Source organism: Microplitis demolitor, chromosome 5, assembly GCF_026212275.2.
Source record: "Microplitis demolitor isolate Queensland-Clemson2020A chromosome 5, iyMicDemo2.1a, whole genome shotgun sequence".
Classification (NCBI taxonomy): Eukaryota; Metazoa; Arthropoda; class Insecta; order Hymenoptera; family Braconidae; genus Microplitis; species Microplitis demolitor.
Window position 1 is genome coordinate 4,607,392 of NC_068549.1, and position 15,234 is coordinate 4,622,625.

Consider the following 15,234-nt stretch of genomic DNA (forward strand, 5'->3'; position numbering starts at 1 on the left):
TCACACGTGTTAACACTTGACAGAATCAACATATGGAATTAGCACAAGGAACACACAATCTACCCTCAAAAGTACCAAGTGCTGATAGGGAATGCAGCGTTTCTCCCGGTCGATCTCAACTCGTTGCTAAGCAACTAAATCCACGCCTCTCAACCCCTCCGGTATGTACACCAGAGTATACTATGTAGTGTTGTGGCGCCACCTGCTACCCTCCAGTACCGAGATGTGCCCCGAGTGAGGCTGATCGAGACCCGGCCTATCTATGGCCTGACCGCGTAGTCTGCGATCTTCATTATACGCAAGTGATTGTTATCATATCACTCCACACATAAATATTATATTCAACTCGTATTTTATTTTATCATATTTATTTATCGTTACTTATCGGTCTTTAAGTGAAAACTCCTCATGCATCCACGCCCCCGTTGCTCTTTTATAACAAGGGGTAGTTATTTTTTTTTGTCCTGATTTATCGATTCGCCGGTACTTTGATTCTTACAATTTTTATTATCATCAGTTATCATTAGTTTTTTAAAATCTCGTTTAATATTTTTTGTCATAGCTGACCCTTGTCTGAACAGGGTGCATTGCTCTCTTCGGGGTTGTTGGCAACCGGCCCGCGCAAGTGTTTCTGTACTATGTGAATATCAAACAGGACGACACTTTGTGGATATTGTTCTTTTCTTTTCTTTTTTTTTTTCAATCTTTTTACTGAGCTCGTTTACCTGAAGATAAATGAAATTACTTATAAATTAAAAAAAAAAAAAAAAAAAAATTTTAAAATACGTGTAAGTGTAGAAATTGTGTGGGTGTGGTGCTATTTTGTAAATTATTTTTAAAAATTTAGTTTTATTATTTGCTACAACCAATAATATGATTAATGGACCCACGATATTTTTTAGTAAGTTTATTATAATTAATTAACTTTTATAAATATATTCATTTATTTTATGCCTTTTTTTATCATTAATATTTAATTAATCTTCAGAATCATTTGACGTAAATAGATTGTCTTTAACTTACAATATTGAGCTTGCGTAGTATATATATTTATTGCATGTGCAGTGCGTGTCATCACTCATTTGATATCTGCCTTTGTGTGATTTCCCAACGGAAGGGAGGGTTTCGACGTCTCTATCTGAGCACGTGACCAACACAAGTCATTTTATAAATATAATTAAAAAAATTTTATTTCATCGGTGATATATATATTTTTTTATATTTTCATCAGACATTTTTTTTTATTCTCATCGATAAAAAACGAAAAGATAATTCATTGCTTTTTTTTCGGACTCTTCTATATTATTTTTATATCCCATAAGACATTGGGAGAATCGAATCCAATTTTTTCCGACTTTTTTATTACAGTGACGTATTCTGGTTGTGAAATGAAAAGGACGTGTGCTTTTCGTCCCATCTCATCCCTTTCGCACGATGTGATGATACTTTTCCCTCTTTTTCTGTCACTATTTTTTTTATTTATTTACTTGTTTTTTTTCGTGCAGACGTTTTTCCTATTCTACTTCATACTTTTACCTCAGCATACATACTGGCTCTATACACCACTCTAGCCAGGGTCCTACACCACTATATAACCTCTTGTTACGTTTCCTTCACTTTAACTCAAGGGGATGAATGTGGGTGCGACGTAGCAGCATCCGTTGCACAGAGCTTGTTACATGGCGTCAATATGACGGCTCCAGACTCTTGCTTTTCTCGAGCCTTGAGACTATAATCATAACTTTAGGTATACATATGTTGGGGTGATGAACTTTTAGAGTTTCTTAGTCGTTTAATATCTGGATATATTTGACGAATGATAATAAAATACCTTATGGTTTTCAATAATTTTTCATGGGCTTCTTTATATTACATTTTTATTGGCACCCTTTAAATTTTCTGTTAAAATCTTGGAGATCAAATATACCTTTTATTGAAAAATCTATCTTTTGTCAATGAAAGAAAAGATTTCAGACATAATTTGAAAATAAAATTATTTATAAAAATTTTGAGCAATGAGTTTTTTAATCAAAATAATTTTTAAATTTTGAAGTAGCAAATTTTTTAAAAATAATTTATAAAAATTTTGAGTAATGAAATTTTTAATCTAAATAATTATTAAATATTTAATGATGAATTTTTTAAAAAAATGATCTATACAAATTGAGAAGAATATTTTTTTTTTAATCAAAATAATTTAAAAATTTTGAAGTAGCAAATTTTTTAAAAATGATTTATAAAAATTTTGAGTAATGAGTTTTTTAATATAACTTATTTTTAAATATTTAATGATGAATTTTTTAAAAAATGATCTATACAAATTTGGAAGAATATTTTTTTTAATCAAAATAATTTTAAAATTTTGAAATAACAAATTTTTTATAAAATCATTTGTAAATATTTTGAGTAATACATTTTCTTATAAATTATTTTCTTAAATTTGAGTTTTTAATTATTTTACATAATAATAAATTATTTTTTTTTTGAGGTTGATTTCCAAAATTTTTCTCTTATGGAATTTTCAAAAATCGTCATAATTTTCATGATAAATTATTCATTTAAAATTTTTTTTTTTACAGATGTAAGGTAAGAGACCCAGTACCCAATCACATACATTTGTATATCTGTATTTTCTAAATTTTACTAAATATATTTATACTAATACATGGAGTGATCGAGTTCTAGTTCCCTGATCGGGTTCTAGGCCTTTTATCTTATATCGCATTACTAATTCCAAAAGAACCCGGGTGAAAATATTTAACCGAAAAACGGCAGAAAAGGCTACACTTGACCGAAATCTCTCTAAACCCGTAGAATATTATTGAAAGAGGTCGAAATTTGGCCGAACACCCACCGAAATTTTGTTATTCTTAATAAACAAGAAATATAAACAGGATATCCCGTACGAAAAAAGTATATATCCGGGCAAATTCTAATATATGTCTCATACATGCGCCATATATTCAGATTTGCCCGGAAATATACTTTTTTCGTACGGGGAAGTAGGTATTTTACCTCATAAATGGAAAAATTACAGTTTTTAGTGCAATCCTGTATGAAAATATTTCAAGTATTCTACTTTAAAACTGTAATAGTTAAGACTACTACTCTAGTCACTCAATTGAACAGATTCCAATGCATTTTGAACTAATTAAACTGCAACAATAGCTACGTCTTGTAATTTTTTCAATTTTAAAGTCGCGGGACTTTGCTAATATTTGAAATTGTACTTTTTCCTTTATTCTCTTTTCGTGTAAAAATTTAGTTTAAATTTCCCGCCAAATTAATTATAACAAAATTTAATACGAGCTAAAAAAGTGATTGTTTAAATTAATAATTGATACACTCATATTTGGCATATAGATTTATATTTTTTTTCGATCATTAAAATTATTATGTTAAATGAACCAGAGTATACTATTAAGGCTAAAAAAAAAAAGTAAAAAGTGAAGCGTCGCAACATCCTGCGGTCATAAATAATAAGCAGTGAGACCGCGAAATGCGCTCGACGCGACTGTCTTAAAGTGATGAGTAACCAGTAGGAAGAAATCAGGGAGTTATGCTTGCCTTTTTCGATTGACCTAACCGACATAAAGTGCGAGAAGAACTCGGGTATATTATGTATATATTATATACAATATTTAAAGCTAAGCGAAAGATGGTCGAGGCCATAATGTCGAGACCACAACTGACTGTATTGTGGAAAAAATAAAAGTAAACGTAACGGGGGCTTTGAGAAGATAACACGATTCTCTGAGATTATTACACTCGTACGAAATATAATAAATTAAAAAATAAGTAACAAATGAAAAAATTTAACGTAAATAGAAGAAATAAAAATATAAAAAACAAATATGTATATATAAGGGTGAATGAAAAAAACTTGTCTACGTTTCTATTTCATTTACTTTTTTTTTCCACGTGAAAATACAAAGAAATTTTATGTATCGTAATGTCTCCCACAAAAACGACGTAGACGGTCTTATTGATCGTCATCTGATTACAATTTCATATTAATATAAATTCACCAAAAAAAAAATTATTTGATTAAAAAAAAATAAACCCAAGGATTGAATTTTTTTTAATTCAATATAAATATCAGTCAGTGATTTTGATATATAAAAAAAAAATATATGATAATATTAAACAATCGTTATGCTTGGAAAAATGATCTCTTGCCTTGAAAATTTTAACTTAAAGCGAGACACCCTCGAGAAATACTCAACGAACTCATATACAGGCCAGCTAAAAAAGAAAGAAAAATCTCAAGAGAAAAGAAATGATGATGGAGACGAAAGAAGAGTTTCAACCCCTAACAGTATCACTGGTTGTCAGTTGAGGGAAAAGCATAAAATCTTTGTGTGGGAAATCTTCTCATTGGTAAAAAAAAAGAAATAAGATAAAAGTATTTTACAAATGTTGTACGTGTCAGTATAAAAATCCCATGATTTTATTCTTCTTCATTCTGTAGTCAATCTCTTGTCATGCGTCATTGTGGATTTGTTAAAAGCCTCATGAACCACAATGTGAAAATGCCTCAACATCCTACTTTGCTCTTGTATCTATCTATCGTGAAAAATTGATTTTCTTTAAGAGAACAATAATGTTCACTTTATACAGTACATTAATACTGTCATACTTACGAATACCTCATACAATATACTTAACAACAAAACATTGTTTTTTTTTCTATCCGTTATTTTTATATTTTATACTTACTTTAACATACACAGTAAAGATATTGTGTTAAAGTCAACATAATCTGACACAGACAATTTGTGTAAAATTTTAACACTAAATTTTTGTCAAAATTCCAACATCAAATTTGGGTAATGCGATAAGTAAATTCAACACTTTGAAAATTTCAGTAACAAAAAAAATGTTAATTGTAACAACATTTTCAGACACTGCTTCCCCCTCCCCCCTCTTTTTAAAAATATGCAAGACTCAACTGTCATAACCGTATTCAAATTTGATTAATTAATTAAAAAAAATTAAAATCTTAATCAAAAAAAGTACAATTTTGCTGAGATAGAATTTTTAAAAAATTACCTGCTAATTAATTAGTTGATATCAATTAGGATTCGAACGGAATTCGGCAAGTACATTTTAACCTAAAAAATTTGAAAATTCAAATTATAATATTGACATGAAGACATTACTGAAATTTATTTCCCAAATTTCGTGTAACTTCCGATCAATGTCAACTGTAATTAATTTTTTTTAAATCTATAACTCAGCGAAATTGTCCTTTTTTCAATTAATGCTTTAATTTTTTTATTAATTAAAAAAATTTTGATACACTGTAAAAAATTCGCGGAATGAATGCGGATTAAATCCGGAGTGAATGCATAGTGAATTAATTTTTAATTGTTCACTTCCTTCGGAGTGAAATTCACTCCGGAAAAGAGTTTTAAAAATATTATTAATAAAACATAACTCCACTAAATTAAATCAGAGTAAAAACTCGCGTATTACATTACTGATCAGCTGATACACACACACACACACACACACATTGTTTAACAGTTTAATATTAATTAATATATTCATTTAAATGTTAAAACTCCGGAACTCCAAGTGGCGAAGTGAATTCGGATTTAATTTCACTCCGGATTTTTTTTACAGTGTACACTTATGACAGTTGTCATTGAGAATTTTTTAAAAAAAGTCACGTAATATTTAATATTAATTGCAAATAGTAAATCAATAAATTTCCCTGATTAGAAGAAACGATTCGATACGATTTGCAATATTAAATGCCCATAAGAAGGGCGATTCAAAAGTATTCAAAGTATTCAAAAGCATTAAAGCATTTCTTTTAATAAGGGTTCTTTCAAAAAAACAAGACCACATTTTTATTTTGCAAAAAAATAATTTTTACATCACATAAAATAATTCGAAATTATTACTAAAATTTCTTTATTAGTGTAATGAACACTTCAACTTCTAGTAAATGGTAAATTTAATATAATATTAATAATAAAAATTTTAAAATTAAATTGACATTCATAAAATGTCGACTTCATTTTCTTTTTTTTTTAAATTTTTCCGTGACTATAGATTGAGTTTTTAACATAAATTTTGTGTTAATTTCAAAGTAACACTAAATAAATGTCAATAATTTCGATTTTTGTACTACGTAACACTTTTAAAACGTTAAATAGTAATTAAATTTAAAATTTAATATTAAAACAATGAAATATGTCGATTCAGCACAAAAATTTTAACACGACTGTAATTAACGCAGATTCTCAACATTTTTTACAGTGTATGCATACTTTGTATTGCTACAATATAGCGATTGAATGAATGGTGGAAAAATATAATCCATAAATCGTTAATAATATATCCACAAATATAATTATTGGCTGCGCAAATTCACGTTAAATTTATTCATCAGTATGTCGAAGTAAATAATTAACAGATTTAGTGGAGTAAAATGATTTATAGCAAAGGGATTAAAATTCCTGTAACGTTATCCTGTCATAAATCAACCGCCGATTTTTCTATTGCGCCCTTTTTTCAATAACAGCATATTTATTTTAGTCATGTCCCTTGTTTATTATCATTATTATCTGGCAATCGATGTATATATTTATTTAAAGCGATCGTCAATACGTAAAAACTTAAAAAAGTTATTGGGAAGCTGGCAATCATTCGCGCTGTTATTCGACTAGTTTTAAAACTGTCTGGCCTTGATTTTAATTACTTTGAAATCACCACCAAGAGCGTATTTCTACTCTACTCTACTCTTCTCTTACTCATCTTCGCTATGCTGTATATGCACCGTATATATGTAATATACATATATGCAGTATGGTATAATATAATATGGCAGCTTGAGGGAAGACGAAGAAAGGCTGCAAGGTGAAGAAAGAAATGAAAGGGTGAAATAAAAATATGTGGGCTTATATGCAAGAGGCAGATGGAGAATCATTCAAACGGCAAACACTTATGGTTGCCCGTAAAAGATCCAGGCCCACGCTGCGGTGCATACGTATGATGTCCATCAGACAAAAAAATTCATGTACTGGTCTCTTCGATGAGAACCGCGAATAAGGGCCACATAAAGATGAGTCGTAAAACTATGATTTACTGCTTATGTCACTGATGCACCCATGTCTACTGCTGTGAACAGACAACTAAAGAGTCTTCTTTATTCTCCTTTTTTTTTTTTTTTTTTTTTTTTATTATATTGTAATATTCTTTTTACATCTAATACGCACACCCACACACATTTTAATATTTCGAGATAGAAATATTCCAACAATAATTTTTATGAAATACTCTTATGATAGAATTCCGTTCATATTAATTGTGAATAAAATTTGTAGTATGGGCAAAAAATAAAAAAGTTTTTAAATGAAATAGGATAAAGGGATAAAATATATGAAAGAGATTAAAGAAAAGGAATTATTTTAACAAGCATCGCCGTTATTTCGCACTACATGGTCATGTAAAATTCTCGGGAGCCATTTTTACACAAAAATTTTTGACAGTGTAGTAACTATAATTTAAAAGTCTAAGAGCTGTAGACTAAAGAATACCCAAAATTTGAAAATTTTCTAAATTCTATTTGGAGTTGCATAAAATTTTTCTAAATCCCATAATTTTATTTTTGAAAAAAATGGCGAAGAAAAGGTCGATTTAATTGTCAACCAAATATCGACCGATTTTCAGCCTATTTATTAAAAATGAAAAATTTTTCGGCTTGTTTTCGAGTTCTTTTCCAATAACATTGTACGGTTTGAAATTGAACGGGTCGAGTAAAATTCTCGGGGACCATTTTCACACAAAAATTTTTTACAGTGCAATAATATGAGTATTAAAATTTTGTATATTAACTATTTAAAAAAAAAAAAAATATGTACTGATGATTTTTAAAAATAAACATAATTTATATTTTGGATAAAATAATATAAGTTTCGAGTATAATTTAAAATTTAATACCTACAGAAGTGTAAACTAATTTGTACGTTTCGAATAGTATTTAACCTCGACAAGATGGGTTTCCATCGTTTATTCACATCATCATCACCCTTTCTCCCTGATACGAATTTTTACAACCTGGTTAATTCGTTGGCCTTACGTGGCCCTTGACTTGAGAGTGAGATGTGGTCAGTAGGTTATTCAAACTTTTAAAGCGAACCGCCGAGGCCTTATAGAAGCGTCAGTTCACATAATAGCGTTGCGGTTTAACATCATAAAAAAAATAAAAAAAATACTCGGACCTACTCCAATACTCATTCCAATTTTCACTTATTCCATGCATATTTAAATATTATATGGCATTATATTTGAGAAACAATAATTTTTTAAAATTTGCAATATTCTTAGCAGGAAGTTGAAAATGAAAATATTTTATCATAAATTCAATTTATTAGTTGATTTCAAAAACGATACAGAATATTATTGTTAAATTGTTACTCAAGAGGAAAATTCCAAACATCATTGTGTAAATGTAACAAGAAAATCTTGAATTATACACATCTCATTTGTTCGCTACAAGTTGTTCCCTCACAGCACACTTCAGACCAACACTGCAACAAATATCGTAAAAAATGGTTAGATTAATAAAAAAAAAAAAAAAAACAGATAAGAGTTCGTTTCTTTATGGCAAAAGTTATCTAATGAATTTTTTAAATGAATAATTACTCCATTTCTAGATATTGTTCAGTTATGGAGTAACGAATACTCAGTTTCGAATAATTGCGAACAAAAAAAGAGTAAAAAATAAAACAAACGGTACGAATTTTTGTTTTTCGTATTTCTTTTGTTTTTCGGCCCAGATTAACACTAAACTATAGGGTAATTCTTATCGAAAAATTCTTTGTGTCCATACCGATTCACCTTTCGTGGAACACACATCAGCCAGCTGGGCATTTGTCACAGCCGCTAACAATGCCACCAAAAGAAGTAAGATCATAAGCTTTGACATCTTCAGAAAAACTAACAAGATAATTTTAAAAAATGATTAATTTATGTTCATATTTTTTTTGTTTTTCATTAAAAAAAAACTTAATGTGACTACAATTGTTGTATTGTTACACGAAATTAAAGTTATTTAATTTGATCATCATAAAATTTAGTATTTTTTGAATTTTTGTAATTCACGAAGAGAAATTTATGGTAACCGTTCTTTGTACATTTATGAAATATTATCCCATACCGTTATGGTAATGATTACTTGGAATTATGGGATATAGGCCAATACTTTCAGGGAAAAGTTTCCATAAGTATGGGAATAATTCCCATTATTATGGTAACAGTTCTCATATCAAATGTGAAAGAATTATGGTAACCATACTATTATAGTAACTATAGTAATCATTACCATAAATCTTTCACATGCGATATGGGAACTGTGATCATAATACTAGGAATTATTCCCATACTTATAGAAACTTTTCCCAGAAAGTATGGGCCTATGCCCCATAATTCCAAGTAATCATTACCATAACGGTACGGGATGATATTTCATAGACGTACGAGGAGCGGATACTATAATATTATGATAATGGTTACCATAATATTATGGTAACAATTACTATAATATAATAGCAATGACAACAATAATATATATGGGTTCCGATCCTATAATCAACATTTCAAAAAAATCGGTTACCACACTGTGAAAAATTCCCATTAAATTTTACTATGGGTGTATTGTAACCCCAGACCATAAGAAAACTGATACAAAATTTACAAGTGTCCCATAGTAAACGTATGCGCATAGGTCCCAATTGTGTCGTCTGCGCATACCGTTTACTATGGGACGCTTGTAAATTTTGTGCCAGTTTTGTTATGGTCCGGGGTTACAATGCACCCATAGTAAAATTTATTGGAAATTTCTCACAGTGCATGCATTGTTGGAACCATTCCCATAATATATTGTAATCGTTACCATAAATTTCTCTCCGTGTTTATTACATAAAAAAATATCGACAATTAGATGATACTAAATTTCATAATAATGTTAACTTACCAAAATAGCGGAGTTTTGTCGATGTATGTCGAAGCCGCGAGTTAAGTGTAAAAAAAAATGAAGAACGCGCTCTTTTTATAGGCCATTCGATTATTGTGTTTGTAGACACAAACGAACTGTCAACATTTCTACCCCCTTTTTTTTATATTTTTTTTTTTTTTTTTTTTTTTTTTTTTGAAGGTTAACGAGTCAATACGTAGTCAAATAAATTTCAATGTGGCTGACAATATAATTTGAATGTCGCACATGATAAGTGATACATTGTGCATTCTCGATATGAGTTTATCGATAAAATTAATTAGGTCTACATTTCAAGGAAAATAACGGTGACATTAATAATAGATAATAAATTATAAATTATTGTCGAAGGTGTTTAAGAAATTTACTTATTAGTTTTGTTAAAAATAATATTCTTTAGTTTTCCAACTTATTAATTTTGAATTTGGACTAATTTCAATGACCAATTTTCCTTTTCGATTGTTATACTTAAACAAGACCTAAATTCCTCCAGTTGATTATAAAATATAGAACAATTACACTTCTACACCCATGCACGCGACACGTACATATATAAAAATTTTTCTGAAAATGTCAAAATAGCATCCAAAGACCTTCAAACGTCAACATCAGACAAAAATTGATTTTTGAGAGTTGGGAAGAGAAAAATAACTTTCTGAATTTCTTAAAATTTGTAATTTTCTTAGCAGGAAGTTCAAAATTTAGGTATTAAATACATTTTATTATGAATTTAATTTATTAGGTAATTTTGAAAATCATATAGAATATCATTGTTAAGTTATTACTCAAAAGTAAAATTCCAAACATCATTGTGTAAACTTAAAAAGAAAATCTCGATTTACACACATCTCAACTTGTCGCTACAAGTTGTTCCCTCACATCATCATTCAAACCAACACTGCAACAAATATTGTGAAGAATGTTCAGTTTAATAAAGAAAAAAAAAATCGGTCTATCAGCCCCAAAACTTCTCGCTGTTTTTGAGCTCCTTGAGCTCAAAAAATTGTTTTGAATACATTTTCGAGCTCGGAAATACTTTTTTTATGCCTTTGTTTTCGAAAAAAAAACATTTTTTACGATTTTTTCTCGATATCTCTCGAACGAATTAACAGATTGATATGGTTAAGGTGGCAATCGACGCGTTTTATCAAGTTCTGAAGCTGATCATATTTTAAAATTGATTTATAGACTCGTTTATGAGAAATTTCAAAAAAACTCAAAAAAAAAAAAAAAATTGGTAATCAAAATCGGTTTATCTGTCCAGAAGTTACAGAGTATTTACAACCGTACGTACGTACATACACACATACATACACTCGGGCATCATCGTGAAATTAGTCAGGATAGTTTCCTAGTACCTCAAAACGCCAAGATCTGATAGAAATTCGGTTTTCGAAAATCAGACCGAAACCAATAACTTCCCGAATTTTTGAAAATTTTCAATTTTCTTAGCGGAGAGTTAAAAAAAACGTGAACAAAAAGACAAGAATTCGTTTTTACATACCGATTCACCTCTTGTAGAACACACATCACGCAGCTGGGCATTTGTCACAGCCGCTAACAATGCTACCAAAAGAAGTAAGATCATGAGCTTTGACATCTTCGGAAAAACTTATTGAACAGCTGTAAAAAATTAAACTAAAATTATTAAATAATATTAAATATTAGATTTGGCGCGAAAATTTAATTTTTTAAATTTATAAATGTGAATTGGAAATTAAAATTGAAATTTTCCATACATAAATAGACCTTTGTCTACAGAGTTTTGGAAAATTAAGTATGGTGTAAGAGTATTTATTATGTTTATTGACTATTGATCAAAATAAGATACAAAACTAACCAAAATGATTAATATTCTCATTAAATGTCCTTAATGTATTGAAATAAAAATGAAAATATTTATACAGTTTCAATAAAAATTTAGTTGAATACAGTAAAAACATAACCTAGAAATCTGTCTTATTTTTTTCAATAAATTTATTTATGCGCAAAAAGAAAAATAAAAAAATTATAGTTTCAAATAAAAATTTCGGGATTTTAGTATAAATTTAGTCAAAAGTGCACCTTTCAGAGGGTCTATAGTAATTTTTGTCCAAGGTTCTCTCTCAAACAAAACTTCTGAATGCAAAATTAAGAAAGACGCTCAATGCATTAGTTTACACAGAAAAAAAAGTTATCTTGAGTCAAGAAAATAGTGTGATAGTGGAAAAAGTCGAAACCCCTCTTAAACTATAAAACTTATTTTTTTGCGTGTAAGTAACTCATTTCTCTAAGTACTAATTTTGAATTGAAATTTGTAGATTTTGACAAGTAGCTAGTGGTGTTTATAATTGAGATTTAAAAAATATTAATACTTACATTTGTAGAGAGATACAATCTTGCGATACTTTGTAGAATGTAATGAATGTATTTTATCAGGGAAGCGCGTATTTATATACATCAATATCTCAATACCCTTGATAGAAGATCGAATGTCACTTGAACTATCATTTCTGATATTTATGTGTTGCCAAACAGGAATTATTTATAATAAACAAGTAATTGAATAATCAGTATTATTTTATTTGGCTTATTATTCTAACCACATTGAAAAACAATTATTACATAATATAAATTATTATAGACATAAACAATTAATGAAATATTGTACAAGATTTTATGTTTAAATATAAATTCTTTATTTTATATTTTAAGACCTCATAAATTCCCTCTACACTATTTTTTATGAATGATCTCATGTACGAATATGTGGGTAGTAAAAAATAACAGGTACCACTTTCATATTAGATTAAGTAATATATATGAATATACACATGTTATTGTATTATATTATATTATATATATATATATATATTTTGAAGTTCACGAAGATTCAAAGTGAAAGTTCCGCTTGACCTCCATGACTTTACTTCCATTGTCGCGATATAAATTATTATGTACCGGTACTTCAATACGAAAGTGAGACTCTTGTTTTAAAATATCTTTAGGGAAAAAAAAGTTATTAATTTTTTAAATACTACACTGTAAAAAATTTATGGTTTGAAAATGTCCCCCGAGGAATTTTCTGCTCAGTGTAAATTGTTAAATGTTGGACTTTTAACACCGTATAAGGTTTTTTATCACACCGTTTGGTGTTACACTGTACAAAATTTTGGTGTTCCTCCCCCCCGAGGAATTTTCTGCTCGTTGTAAAATATCAAGTGGTATACTTTTAACACCGTATAAGCTTTTTCTTTTACACCGTTTGGTGTTACACTGTAAAAAATTTTGGTGTTAGTATGGCCCCCGAAAATTTCACACGGTTGTGTAGTGTAAAATAACTGTGTAAAAAATCCTCGGTGTTAATTATCCATACGTGTAATTTTTAACACGGTGTAATCTATTCTTTTACACCATTCCGTGTTACTCGTTATAATTTTGATTAATGAGCAACAAATGAGAAAATTATCATGAATTACAATCCTACACGCTTGATGGTGTAGTAATTTTAAATTAACACCATTTGAATTTTACACATTTGGTGTAATTTTCACACCAAAATTATTACACCGTATCAAAAAAATTTTTTCAGTCCAGTATCGAAGTAATCGAGAGTTTCAAATAAAGAACTTACGCATTTACACCATTGATGGTGTAAACATTTTAATTTATACAGTCCAAAATTTATCACCGTACGTCATGTAACTTTTAGACCGGCAGTGTTAAAAAATTTAACACCAAATTCTTCACACCACCGCGGACTAAAAATTTTGACATTACATCTAATTAATAGTGTGAAAAAAAAATTATACTAATTATTAAATTAAAATCAATATTTTAAATTGATAAAGAAGAATTAAAGTTTAAAAAGTTTTAAAAAATCTGACATAAGGATTAAATAGTTAAATTGAAAAAAAGTATAAGTAAGTTAAAGAAAAAATTAATTGAATGACATGAAAGGGTGATTGCGTTAAACAAGAGAGGAAGAGATTTATCGAAGGCCACTTCTTCTCAGATACATCCTGTTCAACTCCACAACTTCTTCAACTATTTTTTTATCCTTCCTTTTTGAAATCCAACTTATTTAACCACCTCCTTTCCTATGTATTCCATTGACGTCATTATATCTCCTGTGTTTCATATTTTTACTCGAACTTCGCGGCGTCCTTTTAACCTCCAGCAACACCCTTTCTATCTCATATATTTTTTGCCAAAATCCATTTCATCCTTTTAAATTTACGTTATTCTTTAATCATTACATCAACTCTCGCAAATATTTTATATTAAAATATCAAACTTTTAATTTTATTTACTTTTATTGTATTTAAAAAAGAATTTTTTAAAAATTGCCGTAGTTGTAAAAGAGAATATATAATTTTTTTTTTGAATTCTTTTTTAGTACCTCAGCCATATAAGTGTTATATTCTCTAAAAAGTTTTATTTTACTTTTTTGTTGACTCGTTTGACTTGTCTCATTACTTCTCTCATACATACTGGATTGGTGGTGGGTATGGTCTTTTAACTTTTTTTATTCCTTAATGTTTTTTATTGTTTGCTTTTTACAATCTTTTTTCTGTTGAGTTGATCAACTATAAATATATGGTTGCCAGTACGTGAATCGAAAACACATTTAATTTTGTGAACAAGAAAATTAAATATTGCAATAAAAAAACATATATGTTTTTAAAAAAATTTTCCACTGCGATAAAAAATATATAATAATATAAAGACAGATTTAAATGATTGCCGGTTATAAATCGTAATGCAATGTAACTCTTCGATTTGTTATAAAACGTTTGCGAGCATAAAAAAGTTTAGAGGCTATAAAAATCGTAAAATTGATATTCCCTATACTTTATATTGTACATTAACGTCTCACCTAAACCACCATTACACCTTTTTTTTACTGTGAAAAAAATGAAAATAGATTGTAAGATTTGAAATTTCAGGCAGTGCCCTTCCCCACCCCCTTCCACCCTTTTTTAAAAAACCATTAATTTAATACTGTCACACCATTAAAAATTTTAAAACTCGGTGTAGAGTAAATGACTGATGTAAAATTTTTGGTGTAAATATGACACCTTATGTGTTAAATTTTTGTGTAAAAATGACACCTTATGTGTTAACTTTTGGTGCAAACATGATATCAACTTTGTTAGATGTTGGTTAAAATGGCACCTAATGTGTTAACTTTTGGTGTAAATATGACACCTTATGTGTTAAATTTTTGTGTAAAAATGACACCTTAT

General features: G+C 28.8%; 1 protein-coding gene and 1 long non-coding RNA gene across 9 annotated transcripts in view; one reads left to right on the forward strand and one right to left on the reverse strand.

Moving 5' to 3' along the window:
• The window catches only part of LOC103571969 (SH3 and multiple ankyrin repeat domains protein 2), a 193,395-nt gene that overhangs the window by 120,672 nt on the left and 57,489 nt on the right, over positions 1 to 15,234 (forward strand). Inside the window, exon 1 of one of the 8 annotated variants that reach the window (XM_053738920.1) lies at positions 842 to 901. The exons of the other annotated variants lie outside the window; for them this stretch is intronic. The gene's annotated coding sequence lies outside the window, so the exon portion shown is untranslated. Of the gene's footprint in view, positions 1 to 841; positions 902 to 15,234 lie in introns of those variants that run through there. 8 annotated transcript variants of the gene reach the window in all.
• On the reverse strand, positions 8,361 to 12,441 carry LOC103571968 (uncharacterized). The gene is made up of 3 exons (XR_549063.2): positions 12,365 to 12,441; positions 11,511 to 11,629; positions 8,361 to 8,543 (listed from the first exon to the last, which is right to left on the reverse strand). It is a non-coding gene; the product is annotated as an uncharacterized LOC103571968 (long non-coding RNA).